This window comes from Tachyglossus aculeatus, chromosome X1 (assembly GCF_015852505.1).
Source record: "Tachyglossus aculeatus isolate mTacAcu1 chromosome X1, mTacAcu1.pri, whole genome shotgun sequence".
Classification (NCBI taxonomy): Eukaryota; Metazoa; Chordata; class Mammalia; order Monotremata; family Tachyglossidae; genus Tachyglossus; species Tachyglossus aculeatus.
Genome location: NC_052101.1, coordinates 23,512,927 through 23,526,505, shown reverse-complemented (window position 1 = coordinate 23,526,505; position 13,579 = coordinate 23,512,927). Strand labels below are relative to the sequence as shown.

The 13,579-nt window shown below is 43.9% G+C and overlaps 1 protein-coding gene across 1 annotated transcript in view; it reads left to right on the top strand.

Annotated features, from left to right (window-relative positions):
• LOC119949834 (dedicator of cytokinesis protein 2-like) overlaps positions 1-13,579 on the top strand; it is a 381,064-nt gene that overhangs the window by 305,061 nt on the left and 62,424 nt on the right. The window lies entirely within an intron of this gene.

Here is a 13,579-nt window from a genome sequence, read left to right as displayed (position 1 = left end):
CCACCTCCCAGGGGATGAAAGGAAGCTTCCCTCTGAAAATGTAATTTGCTTTTTGTATTTCCTCTTTTCACTTCTTTCTCTGCATCCACCCTTCCTTCTGTGTCACCATTGCCCTTGGATTTGGACCCTTTACTCACCCCTCACTCAGCCCCAAAGCACTTATGGACATATCCGTAATTTGTTTATAATAATTATTGTGGTATTTGTTAAGTGTCTACTAAGTGCCAGGCACTGTATTAAGCACTGGGATAGATACAAGGTAATGAGGTTGGACACTGTCCCTGTCCCCCATGGGGCCCACAGTCTTAATCCCCATTTTTCAGATGAGGTAATTTTGGCACAGAGAAGTTAAATGACTTGCCCAAGGTCACAAAGGAGGCGAGTGTGACCCATGTCCTTCAGACTCCCAGGCTTCAGACTTCAGACTCTATCCACTATACCACATTGCTTCTCCATTTATACATTTTACATTTATATTGTCTCTTTTCCCCCATGAGAAGCAACATGGCATAGTGAATAGAGCATGGGCCCATGAGTCAGAAGGTCATGGGTTCTAATCCCAGCTCCACCACTTGTCTGCTGTGTGACCTTGGGCCAGTCACTTTACTTCTCTGTCCCTCAGTTACGTCATCTGTAAAATGGGGATTGAGACTGTGAACCTCACATGGGACAAGGACTGTGTCCATCCCAATTTGCTTGCATCCACCCCAGCGCTTAGTACAGTGCCTGACACATAGTAAGCACTCAATGAATACCACAGTTATTATTATTATTGTTATTATTACCACAATTATTATAGACTGTAAGCTCATTGTGGGCAGGGAACGTATCTACCAACTCTATTACATTTTACTCTCCCAAGAGCTCTACACACAGTAAGGGCTTAATAAATGAGACTGATTGATTGATTAACACCAGGCCAATGTAAGGCCAAGGGGTCCAATCACAGTCACACAAACATTTATTACCAAAAAGTATGACATTTTAAAAATTACCTGGGAAAAGTGGGACTTTCACCTGAATTAACCAGACTCTTTCCAATTCACTTTGTATTGCATAGTCCTGTTGAAGCAGATTCCCCCTCACCCCCCCACCCTCAGCATTTACTGCTTCCATTACAACCTCTTTTTGAACTCATTGAGTGCATTTTCACTCAGGCCATTCAACGTTCAGTGCAGATTTCTGGCCTGTGGCAGGCGGCAGCTGGCAGAACTCTGTGTTGTTCATGTTATCTCAGAGCCCTGTGGCCTCCCCACAGCTTTGTTCTCTATAAATCTTCTCCTGCAGCCCAACTTCAGGTTAGGCGCCTAAACAACCATCCTGGCATTTTCCCTGAGGTGCATTTCAAAATGGGATCAAAGAAAACATCAGGTTCAGTGGGGGAGATGGTGCATCTGGATGGGAAAGTGGCAGAAGTTGATTCTAATAAGGCTTTGTATTTGCTATACTGCCTGTATGTATTTGTGTGTGTGTGATACACACAAATGCAAACACAAAACCTTGTGGAAACCACGCCTTAGCCTTTTTCTCAATCACTTGGGACATACACAGGGAAGGGCTTGTGAGCCATAGAACTGACACTTTGAGAATGTGGGTGTGTTTTTATGGGTAGTTGGAAGTTGTTAGAACCTATTTCTCCCATATTTTGTTTTAATATTAGGCAAAGCAAGTCAGGTATCCTGGGAAATAGCCTTTTGGGGATGCATTGATTATAGATTCATTACTTTCCTGACCCCCTGACTCCAACTGCAGCTTTGCCTCACCATCAGAAACTGGGTTTGTTCTGTGTTCCTCTCATATCCAGTGTGTGGAAAATTTATGCTAAGGAAGTCTACTGGATAGAGCTCTGGATTGGGCAATCTGTTCTCTAGGCCGAGCCCTGCCACTAGCTGTCAGACTATGGGCGTGCCATAGTCTGGACCTCAGTTTCCCCAACTGAAAATGGATTCATTATTAAGCTCGTTGTGGGCTGTGAACGTGTCTCCCTACTCTGCTTTATTGTACTCTCCCAAGCATTTAATAAAGGGGTCTGCACATGAGAAACGCTGAATAAATACCATTGATTGATTGATTAATCTCTGCAATTGCCTAGTTTATCGAGATGGTGGAAGAATAGACAAAGAGCACTGTACTAAGCACTTGGGAAAGTTAAACATAATAGTTGGAAGAACCATGGAGGTGGTATAATGCAGTTCTGGCCCCACAAGGATTTTACAGTCTACAGAGGAGCCTAGAGTCTACAAGTCTAAATAGCTTCTTTGGAACCCAAAGAAAGGACTCACATGCACGTGCGACACACACGCACACACACACACACTCACACACACTTTGAAAAACTCCTTAACTACACAGAGAGCATTGTAGTGACAACTAGAGTTCTATCCACTTTTGATACTTGCCTTGTCTCAGATGCAATCTGATGATTCACTGTAAACTAATTTAGACCATGGTTGTCACATATGCTAAGAGTGAAACAGGTCTTCCTAATCTTTTCACACACAGTTTTCTGTGTCTCAAGGTGAAAAGCAAACTGACTAGGTAGATGGGCAGTTAACTTATGTTTCCCTTTGAGTTCTGACTAGCAGATCCTGTTAAAGTGAGGAAATTAGTAAATAAACTGAGAACTCCAAGGACTTAGAGGAAATATGAATTTGTGTTCCTTGGTGGTATAACAAGGAATACTGTCCAGGAGATTCTAAATTTAGATCTAAAATAAATAAAAAACAAGATCATTTCCTGTATGTATCCATATACTAAGATGCTTTCCTTTATGTAATTCACTTTAAGGTCTGTCTTCCCTCACTAATAATAATTATAATGGCATTTATTAAGCGCTTACTATGTGCAAAGCACTGTTCTAAGTGCTGGGGAGGTTACAAGGTGATCAGGTTGTCCCTCGGGGACTCACAGTCTTAATCCCCATTTTACAGATGAGGTAACTGAGGCACAGAAAAGTTAAGTGATTGCCCAAAGTCACACAGCTGACAATTGGTGGAGCCGGGGTTTGAACCCATGACCTCTGACTCCAAAGCCCATGCTCTTTCCACTGAGCCACGCTGCTTCTCTAGATGCTTCTGGAGGGCTAGTATACTCTTGAGACTCTGTTCTTTTCTGGATTCTACCAAGCAGATTGAGGTCTCCACACCTCCTCCACTGCACTGTCATACTTATTTTAAAATTGGTTATTCCCCCACACATCTGTAATTTTAATGTCTGACCCCCCACTACACTCTAAACTCCTTGAGTTTGGGATCCTTCTCCTAAACTCCTCCTCAACACGCTATCCAACATTGGCTTCACTGACTCCGTCCTCTCCTGGTTCTCCTCTTATCTCTCCGGTCGTTCATTCTCAGTCTCTTTTGCAGGCTCCTCCTCCGCCTCCCATCCCCTTACTGTAGGGGTTCCTCAAGGTTCAGTTCTTGGTCTCCTTCTGTTCTCGATCTACACTCACTCCCTTGGTGACCTCATTCACTCCCACGGCTTAAACTATCATCTCTACACTGGTGACACACAAATCTACATCTCTGCCCCTGCTCTCTCACCCTCCCTCCAGGCTCACATCTCCTCCTGCCTTCAGGACATCTCCATCTGGATGTCTGCCCGCCACCTAAAACTCAACATGTCCAAGACTGAACTCCTTGTCTTCCCTCCCAAACCCTGCCCTCTCCCTGACTTTCCCATCACTGTTGACAGCACTACCATCCTTCCCGTCTCACAGGCCCGCAACCTAGGTGTCATCCTCGACTCCGCCCTCTCGTTCACCCCTCACATCCAAGCCATCACCAAAACCTGCCGGCCTCAGCTGTGCAACATTGCCAAGATCCGCCCTTTCCTCTCCATCCAAACTGCTACCCTGCTCGTTCAAGCTCTCATCCTATCCCGTCTGGACTACTGTATTAGCCTCCTCCCTGATCTCCCATCTTCTTGTCTCTCCCCACTTCAATCCATACTTTATGCCACTTCTGGATTGTCTTTGTCCAGAAACGCTCTGGGCATGTTACTCCCCTCCTCAAAAATCTCCAGTGGCTACCAATCAACCTACGCATCAGGCAGAAACTCCTCACCCTCGGCTTCAAGGCTGTCCATCACCTCGCCCCCTCCTACCTCTCCTCCCTTCTCTCCTTCTATAGCCCAGCCCACACCCTCTGCTCCTCTGCTGCTAATCTCCTCACTGTGCCTCGTTCTCACCTGTCCCACCATCGACCCCCAGCCCATGTCATCCCCCTGGCCTGGAATGCCCTCTCTCCCCACATCCGCCAAGCTAGCTCTCTTCCTCCCTTCAAGACCCTACTGAGAGCTCACCTCCTCCAGGAGGCCTTCCCAGACTGAGCCCCCTCCTTCCTCTCCCCCTCCTCCCCCTCTCCATCCCCCCACCTTACCTCCTTCCCTTCCCCACAGCACCTGTATGTATGTATATGTTTGCACGTATTTATTACTCTATTTATTTTACTTGTACATATTTATTCTATTTATTTTATTTTGTTAATGTGTTTTGTTTTGTTCTCTGTCTCACCCTTCTAGACTGTAAGCCCACTATTGGGTAGGGACCGTCTCTATATGTTGCCAACTTGTACTTCCCAAGCGCTTAGTACAGTGCTCTGCACACAGTAAGTGCTCAATAAATATGATTGATTGATTGATTGAGGGCAAGGATTATGTCTACTAACTCTATTGTACTTTCCCAAGCACTTAGTACAATGCTCTGCCCAGGGTGAGTGTTTAATAAATACTATTAATTGATAGAAAGAGCAGTCCTAAAGTGAGCTCTGCTCAATCAATAGCATTTAATTATTATTAATAATAACAGTAATAATAATAATGGTATTTGTTAAGCACTTACTGTGTGTCAGGCACTGTACTAACCACTGGGGTAGATACAAGGTAATTGGTTGGACATAGTCCCTGTCCCACAAAATAACTCATATTCTTCATCTTTATTGTACAGATGAGGTAACTGAGGCTCAGAGAAGTTAAATGACTTCCAAAAGTCACAAAGCAGGCAGTCAATAAAACAATCATATTAATTAAGTGCTTACTATGTGTAAAGCACTATATCAAGCACTTGGGAGAGTACAATACAATGGAATTAGCAGACGCATTCACTGTCCATAATGCACTTACAGTCTAGAGAGGGAGACAGTTGTTAATATGAATAAATAAGTAATTTATAATAATTGAAAGATGTGTACATAAGTGCTGTGGGGCTGGGGTTAATATTAAATCTCCAACGGTCACAGATCCAAGTGCATAGAAAACACAGAAGTGAGACCAAGCTGGGGAAAAGAGGGCTTAATTGGGGAACACTTCTTGCAGAAGATGTGACCTTAATGATGCTATAAAGTTTGAGAGAGTGGTGGTTTGGTGTATGTATATGGAGGGAAAGGGAGTTCCAAGCTAGGGGAGGACGTGGGAAAGGGTCTGTGGCGAGATAGATGAGATCAGGGCACTAGAAGAGTGGAGTGTGCGGGTTGGGCTGTAGTAGGAGATTAGTGAAGTAGTATGGGGCAAGCTAACTGAGTGCTTTAAAAGCGATGATAAGGAGTTTCTGTTTGCTGTGGAGGTAGATGGGCAGCCATTGGAGGTTCTTGAGGAGTGAGGAGACATGACCTGAATGCTTTTGTTGATAATGTTTTTAGACTGTGAGCCCACTGTTGGGTAGGGACTGTCTCTATGTGTTGCCAATTTGTACTTCCCAAGTGCTTAGTACAGTGCTCTGCACATAGTAAGCGCTCAATAAATACGATTGATTGATTGATTGATTGATTGATAAATGATCTGTGCAGCAGAGTGAAGTATGGATTGGAGTGGGGAGAGACAGGAGGCTGAGAGGTCAATAAGGAGGCTGATGCAGTAGTCAAGATGGGATAGAATAAGTGCTTGGATCAGCATGGTAGCTGTAAAGGTAGAACCAGCAGGATTTGGTGAAAGATTGAATATGTGGTGGAATGAGAGAGATAAGTTGAAGATAATGACAAGGTTATGGACTTGTGAGATAGGGAGGATACTGGTGTTGTCTACAGAAGTGGGAAAGATAGGGGAACGATGGGGTTTGCATGGGAAGATAAGGAGTTCAGTTTTGGACATGTTTAATTTGAGGCATCTGCAGGACATCCAAGTAGCTATGTCTTGAAGGCAGGAGGAAATGTGAGATTGCAGGGAACAAGAGAGGTCAGGGCTAAAGGGTGTAGATTTGGGAAACGGTAATTGAAGCAAATGAGTTCTCCAAGAGAGTGGGCATAGAAAAGGGGAAGGGGACGGCCTACAATATTAAGGTAGGGTGAGGGGTCTAAGAGGATTAGGATGGAGTAGAGGTCATCAGATTTGACAATATGAAGGTCATTGGTTACCTTAGAGAGAGGTGTTTCTGTGGAAGCCAGATTGTAGACTGTGAGCCCACTGTTGGGTAGGGACCGTCTCTATATGTTGCCAACCTGTACTTCCCAAGCGCTTTGTACAGTGCTCTGCACACAGTAAGCGCTCAATAAATACAATTGAATGAATGAATGAATAGGAGAACTAGTAGAGAATTGGGGGATTGGAAGTGAAGACAGTGGTTGTAAACAACTCCCTCAAGAAGTTTGGAGATAAATGATAGGAGAAAGATGGGGTAATAACTGGAGGGATCTGTGGGGTAAAGGGAGGGGTTCTTTTTAGGGTAGGGGATTCATAGCATGTTTGAAAGTAGCGAAGAAGAAGCCATTAGATAATGAAGAGTTGAAGATGGTAGTCAAGGAGGTAAGAAGGGAGAGACCGAGTGTTTTAAAAAGGTATGAAGGGATGGAGTCAGAAGCACAGGTGGAAGGGGTAGATTTAGTAAGGAGATGAGAGATTTCATCTTGAGTTATTGCAGGGAATATAGGGAGAGTCAAAGAGGGTCATGGGGGATGGGGATTTAAGAGGAGCAGAAGAGATTTTAGGGAGATAACGCTTGATAGTTTCAACTTTGATGATGAAGTGTGTTCCCAAGTCATAAAGGAAAGAGGTGGTGGAGGTGGGGGACAGAAAGTTTGAGAAAGGAGTTAAAAGTCTGGAGCAGCTGGTGGGGGCAGTGGGTGCGGGAGTGAATTAGGAAGGAGAAGTATTGTTGTGGGGCAGTGGAGAGGGCAGAAGTGGATAAGATTGAAGGCAGATTTAGACAAATGGCAGAGCCAGGATTAGAACCCAGGACCTCTGACTCCCAGGCCTGTGCTTTTTCCACTAGATTTTAGTAGGGGTTTGGAGATGGCGAAAGCATATGGTCTGTCAGATATGAGCAAGTGAGGGTGTTCCAGGCAAGAGGGAGAGCCAGAGGTCAGTGGCTAGAGAGATGAAATTGAGGCACTGTGAGTAGGTTGATGATAGATAAGTGAAGTGTATAGGCTGGGTTTTAGTGAAAGAGGAGCAAGGATAAGTAGAAGGGAGAGAGCTGATTGAGTTACTTAAAGCTGATGGTCCCAAGTTTCTACTTGTTAAGGAGAGGAATGGGCAACCATTATAGGTTTTGGAACTGTGGGGAAATGTTTTACAAAATGTTTTATGATGTTTTACAAAAATGATATGAGCCGCTGAGTGAAGTGTGGACTGAAGAGGAGAGAGGCTGGAGGCAGGTCAGCAAGAAGGCTGATGCAGTAGTCGAGATGGGGTGTAACAAGGGCTTGGACCAACGTGGTTACAGTTTGGATGGAGAGAAAGGCATGGATTCTAGAGATATTGTGAAGATAGAACTGACAGGATTTGGTGACTAACTAAATGTGTGGGTTGAACAGAGAGAGAAGTCAAGGATACCGGCATTGTTCTGGGCTCGTGAGACAGGGAGGGTAGTGGTTTTATAAGTACTGATGGAAAGGGTTTAGGGAGGAGGTGGTTTGGAGGGAAGATGAAGAGTTCAGTTTTGGACATGTTGACTTTGAGCTGTTGGTGAAAAATCTATGTAGAGAGGTCGTTAAAGCAGGAAGAAATGTGAGATTGCAGAGAAAGAAAGACATCAGGGCTAGTAAGGTAGATTTGGGAGTCATCGGTGTTGAAATGGTAGATGGAGGCTTGGGAACAACTGAGCTTCCAAAAAGAGTGGGTGTAGATTGAGAAAATAATGGAATGTAGAACTGAACCTTGAGGGACACCCACAGGTATGGGGAGGAAAGCAGAGGAAGAGCTAATGAAACAGCCCATGAAGTGGCCAAAGAGGAGAATCAGAAAAGGGCATTGTCCCAGAACCAAAGGTTAGCAATTCCTAATGATTCCAGGAGAAGGGGGTGACCTACAGTGTCAAAGATTGCTGAGATCTTTAGGAGGACTTAGATGAAGCAGAGTCCACTGGATTTGGCAAGGAGGTCATCACTGATGTCAGAGCAGTTTGTGTGAAGGAGGAGGTGGAAGAAAGATGGCAGAGCATCAAGGAGAGAATTGGAGGCGAGGTAGTGGAGGAGGCGGGAGTCAACAACTCCTTCAAGGAGCTTGGACAGGAATCATAAGAGCGGGAGAAGGATGATAGCTGGAAGGGACAGTGGGATGGAAGTAGGGTTTTTTAGGATAGGAGATATGTGGGTGTATTTGAAAATGAAGAGTAAGGAGGAGAGTGGTTGAAGATAGCAGTCAGGTAGGGAAGAAAGGGGGACACCTGTTTTAATAAGGTAGAGAGATTCAATTTCAAAAGTAGGAGAGGGATCTCCTCTTGAGAGAGCTGAGAGGGATGAGAGAGCACCTAGGAAAATAGGGGGAAACTTGAGATCGAAGAGGGAAATCTCTAGGAGTTTACCCTTTTCATCCCTCTTGCTCTATTTGTATCTGTTTCCTCTCTCCACCATTTGAATCCTCTTTAGATAGAAAGATGATTTGAAGCTGACAACAAAAGTAAAGATGATTGCTGTGACTGCTGATAACACCATTTCTGCCCTCATTTTGGTATTGTATGAGAGACAACTCATATTTGCACAAGTGTTTACATGACAGGATTTCAATGCAGCTCCATTCAAAGAATCAGATTACTGATTTTTAAATGAAAGGTACATTTTTAAAGAACAACTATTGGAAGATTGGGAAGGAAACTAAAGAAATCTCTTTCTGAAAGACTGACAGGCAGGGGATTTTGCAAGATCCTATTTCTGCAGCACCAGGTCTTGGCTTCACTCAATTTTCATTGCGATTTGCTAGGCTGCTTTTTGATTTTTTTTTTTTATTCACTCTCTTGACCTATACTGGTAAAACAAGAGCTGTGCAGCTTGCTTTGGAAGTCAAGTAAGAAACTTCTAACCAAATAAGTAACAAATGACTCCTAACAAAGGATTTATAATAAGCAATCACTAAAAAGAAAGCCAAAGAGCTTATTTTTCAAACTTTTTTTCACATCACTGGGGCCTAGACAATCCTGTCGATCAGATCTCTTAAAGGGAGAGAAAGGAGAGATTGAGTTTTGAGGACATCCAAGGTGAATGGAACATTTGGTAGTGATTCAGCTTCTGGAAGAAAGCAGAGATATTCTTGTTCCATTGCCTTTGGAATCCATTTTGTCTAGATACTTCACTTAGAGATTATTGTATGGATTTAGCAAAAGGTCAATGTAAGCATTGGGTTTGTGTGTATCATGCTCACATAGGTGTATTTCATATATACATATATGTATATATACAATAATACTACTACTGTATCTCAAGACTTTGGTAAGATTGACAGTAGAGTTTAGTGAAAAACGGGTAGTTGTATTATATATACACACACACAAACACACACATTGGAAACAAAGGAATGATCTTAGTCCTCAGGATATACATATATGCCTCCTGTGGCCTAGGATCATTCTTTTTGCTTTCAGTATCCTCTCCCAAGTGTATAGTACAATGTTGCATGCGCAGTAGCCTCTCAATGAATACCATCAATTAATGTATACATGTAAAAGAGTATGATGGATGAACCTCTTCTCTGAGTCTTCGGAAGTGAGAATCTGAGTAGAGGAATTGATAATCCCTGCCTGCCATTTTCCCACTAGGGCACAGAGTGCAACAGATGAGTAGGCTGGCAGGGGTGCAACACATTATCAATCAGTCAATCAATGATATTTATTGAGCACTTACTGTGTTTGGAGCACTGTACTGTGAACTTGGGAGAGTACAAATATAGCAGATTTGATAGACACTTTCCCTGCACAGAAGAAGTTTACAGTCTAGAGGGGGAGACAGACATTAAATTCTGGATATGGATATGTGCTGTGGGGCTGAGGGTGGGGTGAATAAAGGGTTTAAATGCAAGGGCAAGGCAGAAGGGAGTGGGAGAAGAGCAGAATTTTTCTTTAATTTACATGCAGGAACCAGTTAGGCCCCCATGTTCCGCAGCATTGAGATGATATTATCCCTGAGCACCATAACCTGGGGCTGTTGCCTTGGTAACCACTGCACTCTTTGCCACCCAAATTGGTCATTTATTTACAGGATTCATGCTGAGTCTGGCCACCCTTCATAATGTCCTAAGTAGTCCTTTGGTAAGAAACACTGCTGATGGCAGAGCGCCAACAGGCTGAATGGGAACCAGAATCTAGGTTACCTGATTCTTGGAGCAGTGCTCTTTCCACTGTAGCAACAGCAGGACTCTATATATGTACATACCCATTCCATACCATGGGTGTACAAAGATAGTCCCTTACTGGGCTGATCATATGTATGCTCTTTGCAGTTCCTGTCTGTGATCATGGATTTCAGTATCACGATCTTCCCAAAGCTTCTGCTGGAGGAGAACAACCCCTCTCCTAACTGCCATGTATGAGGCTGTCCTATCGGCTGCATGATCTCCCAACATTTGACTGTTTTTGTTTGAGCCCACCTCTCTATCAAAACCCTTCACTGGCTCTCTGGGTCTTTTTGCATCGAGCGTAAACTCCTCACCGTTGGTTTCAGGTCTCTCCATCATCTAGACTCATCTTCCCTATCTGCTCTCTTTACCCGTCATTCACCAGCTCACCCCCTTCACATCTCCCAAGCCAACCTGCTAGCTGTACTTTGCATTCGACTCTCCCACCTCCATCCCCTCACCCAGGCTGTTCCTCTGGCTTGGAACTACCACCCTCCCTGTCCACATCAGGCAGATCACAGCTCTCCCCACTTTCAAAGCCCTCCTAAAATTCCTCCTTCTCTGAAAGCCTATCCCCCATTGATTTCCCAGTACCCTGAGACATATCTTCCCAGCCAACTCTAGCACTTATGAATATAATATGTATATGTACATTCTATTTATTTTGACTCTAGTTGTAAATATGGTGATGATTGTCTCCCCCCCATTAGATTGTAAGCTTCTCGTAGGCAGGAAATGTAACATTTTATTATTCCTTATTCTCAAATGCCTAGTGAAGTGCATTACACCAAATGAGTGCTCAATGAATGCTGCTACTGCTGTTACTACTACTACTAATAATAACAATACCCTTTCACTAAACTCTGCTGTCAGTTCCCCCAAAGTCTTGCTAGAGAAGCAGCATGGCTTAGTGGAAAGAACCCGGGCTTGGGAGTCAGAGGTCATGGGTTCTAATCCTGACTTCACCACTTGTCAGCTGTGTGACTTTGGCCAAGTCATTTCACTTCTCTGTGCCTCAGTTCCCTCATCTGTAAAATGGGGATCAAGACTTGTGAGCCTCAAGTGGGACATCCTGATTACCTTGTAGCTTCCCCCCCCCACCCCCCGGCACTTAGAACAGTGCTTGGCACATAGTAAGTGCTTAACAGATACTATTATTATTATTATTATTATGTTTTAGTCGCTCCCTAGATAGTAGAATTCCAGAGACAACATTAGGCTTTTTGGGTGTAGACTAGTACATAACCTCAGATTTATTCAAGCTTCCCATGCTCCATACCCTTATGCTGTTACTTCAGAGCAATTAGTTGTGCAGTTTGCATGTATGTGTTTCAAAAGGCAGAGTCACCACCTTCAAGAAGATAGGTGAAAGACCTGACTAAAATTTACCAGGTTATCTCACTGGTTTCGTCTGCCAGAAAGATTTTCTATCCAGAATCCTACAGGACAGTCTCTTGAAGAATGTACTTAGCCATGCATTACTTGAATTACAATGTGGCTTCAGCTCAAAATGAAGCACAAACTATTTGATTTTTGCAGCACCTCAGACAAAGAAGTTGAGGGAGCAAATTAAAATCCCTGTGTAGTATGAAGCTGCATTGTGACTATGACTAAACATTTCCCTCTACCTCTCTACCCCCACTACTGTTTTTCAGTCCCAGGAACTGTGCATGAACCCTGCCAATTTCCTTTTTCTTAAACATGCCCCTAGATCTGTTGAACATTTCCATTTGCACAAGTGATCAATTAAAGATGATGAAGACGATCTCTCTTGTCCTTATGTCCATTATTGCTATTGCTGCTCTGCATAGGCACCCTTAAAAACGCTTACTCTATCCATGCCCTTAGAATGTGAGCTTGTACAGAACAGGGGAATTTATGTCTCAGGTTTAATTCAGGGCAACATGTAGCACAGTTCCAGACACAGGTGGGCATTTACTGTGCCAGATTTTCCCTGAATCTAATCTAACCTTTTGGAGTACGTCAGGGACTTCGCAAGCCGCAGTCATCTTTTTTGGGGCCTTTAGAGACCTCTGTTTAGTAAATAACCACTTCAGTGCACTAGATGGGTCACTAGGGGCCTGAAACATTACTACAGTTGACCTTCTCCCAGGGAATTGTTTAGGTTGAGGAAAAATATGGCTCAGTAAATACTATTCTGGTATTCTTACACCAGTGCAAGAGCTTTATAATAATAATGTTGGTATTTGTTAAGCACTTACTATGTGCCAAGCACTGTTCTACGCACTGGGGTAGATACAAGGTCATCAGGTTGTCCCACCTGGGGCTCACAGTCTTCATCCCTATTTTACAGATGAGGTAACTGAGGCCCAGAGAAGTGAAGTGATCTGCCCAAAGTCACACAGCTGACAAGCGGCGGAGCGGTGATTAGAACCCATGAACTCTGACTCCCAAGCCTGGGCTTTTTCCACTGAGCCATGCTGCTGCCCTACATTTATGCTTCCCTAAGGAATTTATGAAAATTCCTTGCTGTGAGCACAGTATTGTGCCAGCCCTGTCCTCTTCTATACTGGGTGAACTCAAGCTGAGGATAATGCCAAGATTATGATCTTGTGAGATAGGGATGATAGCGGTACTGTCTACAGTGACAGGAAAGGCCGGGGGAAGCCAGAGCTTAGTTGGGAAGATGAGAAGTTCTGTTTCGGACATTTTATTGGAGGCGTCGGCGGAGCATCCAGGAAGAGATGTCCTGAAGGCAGGAGGAGATATGAGACTGCAGAGAGGGAGAAAGGTCAGGGCTGGACAAGTAGATTTAGGAATCACGTGTATGGAAATGGTAATTGAAGCCATGGGAGCAAATGAGTTCTTCAAAGGTGTAGATGGAGAAAAGAAGATGGTGAAAATGGAGACTACGTGTCCCTAAAACCCCAGAAAATAGTGAGAGAAAACAGCAGATGCTGTTGTAAACAGGAATTAATAATAATAGTATTTATTAAGGGCTTATTATGTGCAGAACACTGTCCTAAGCCCCGGGAGAGAATACCCCCCAGGTGGGAACTAGATTTGGTCCCTGTCCCTCAGG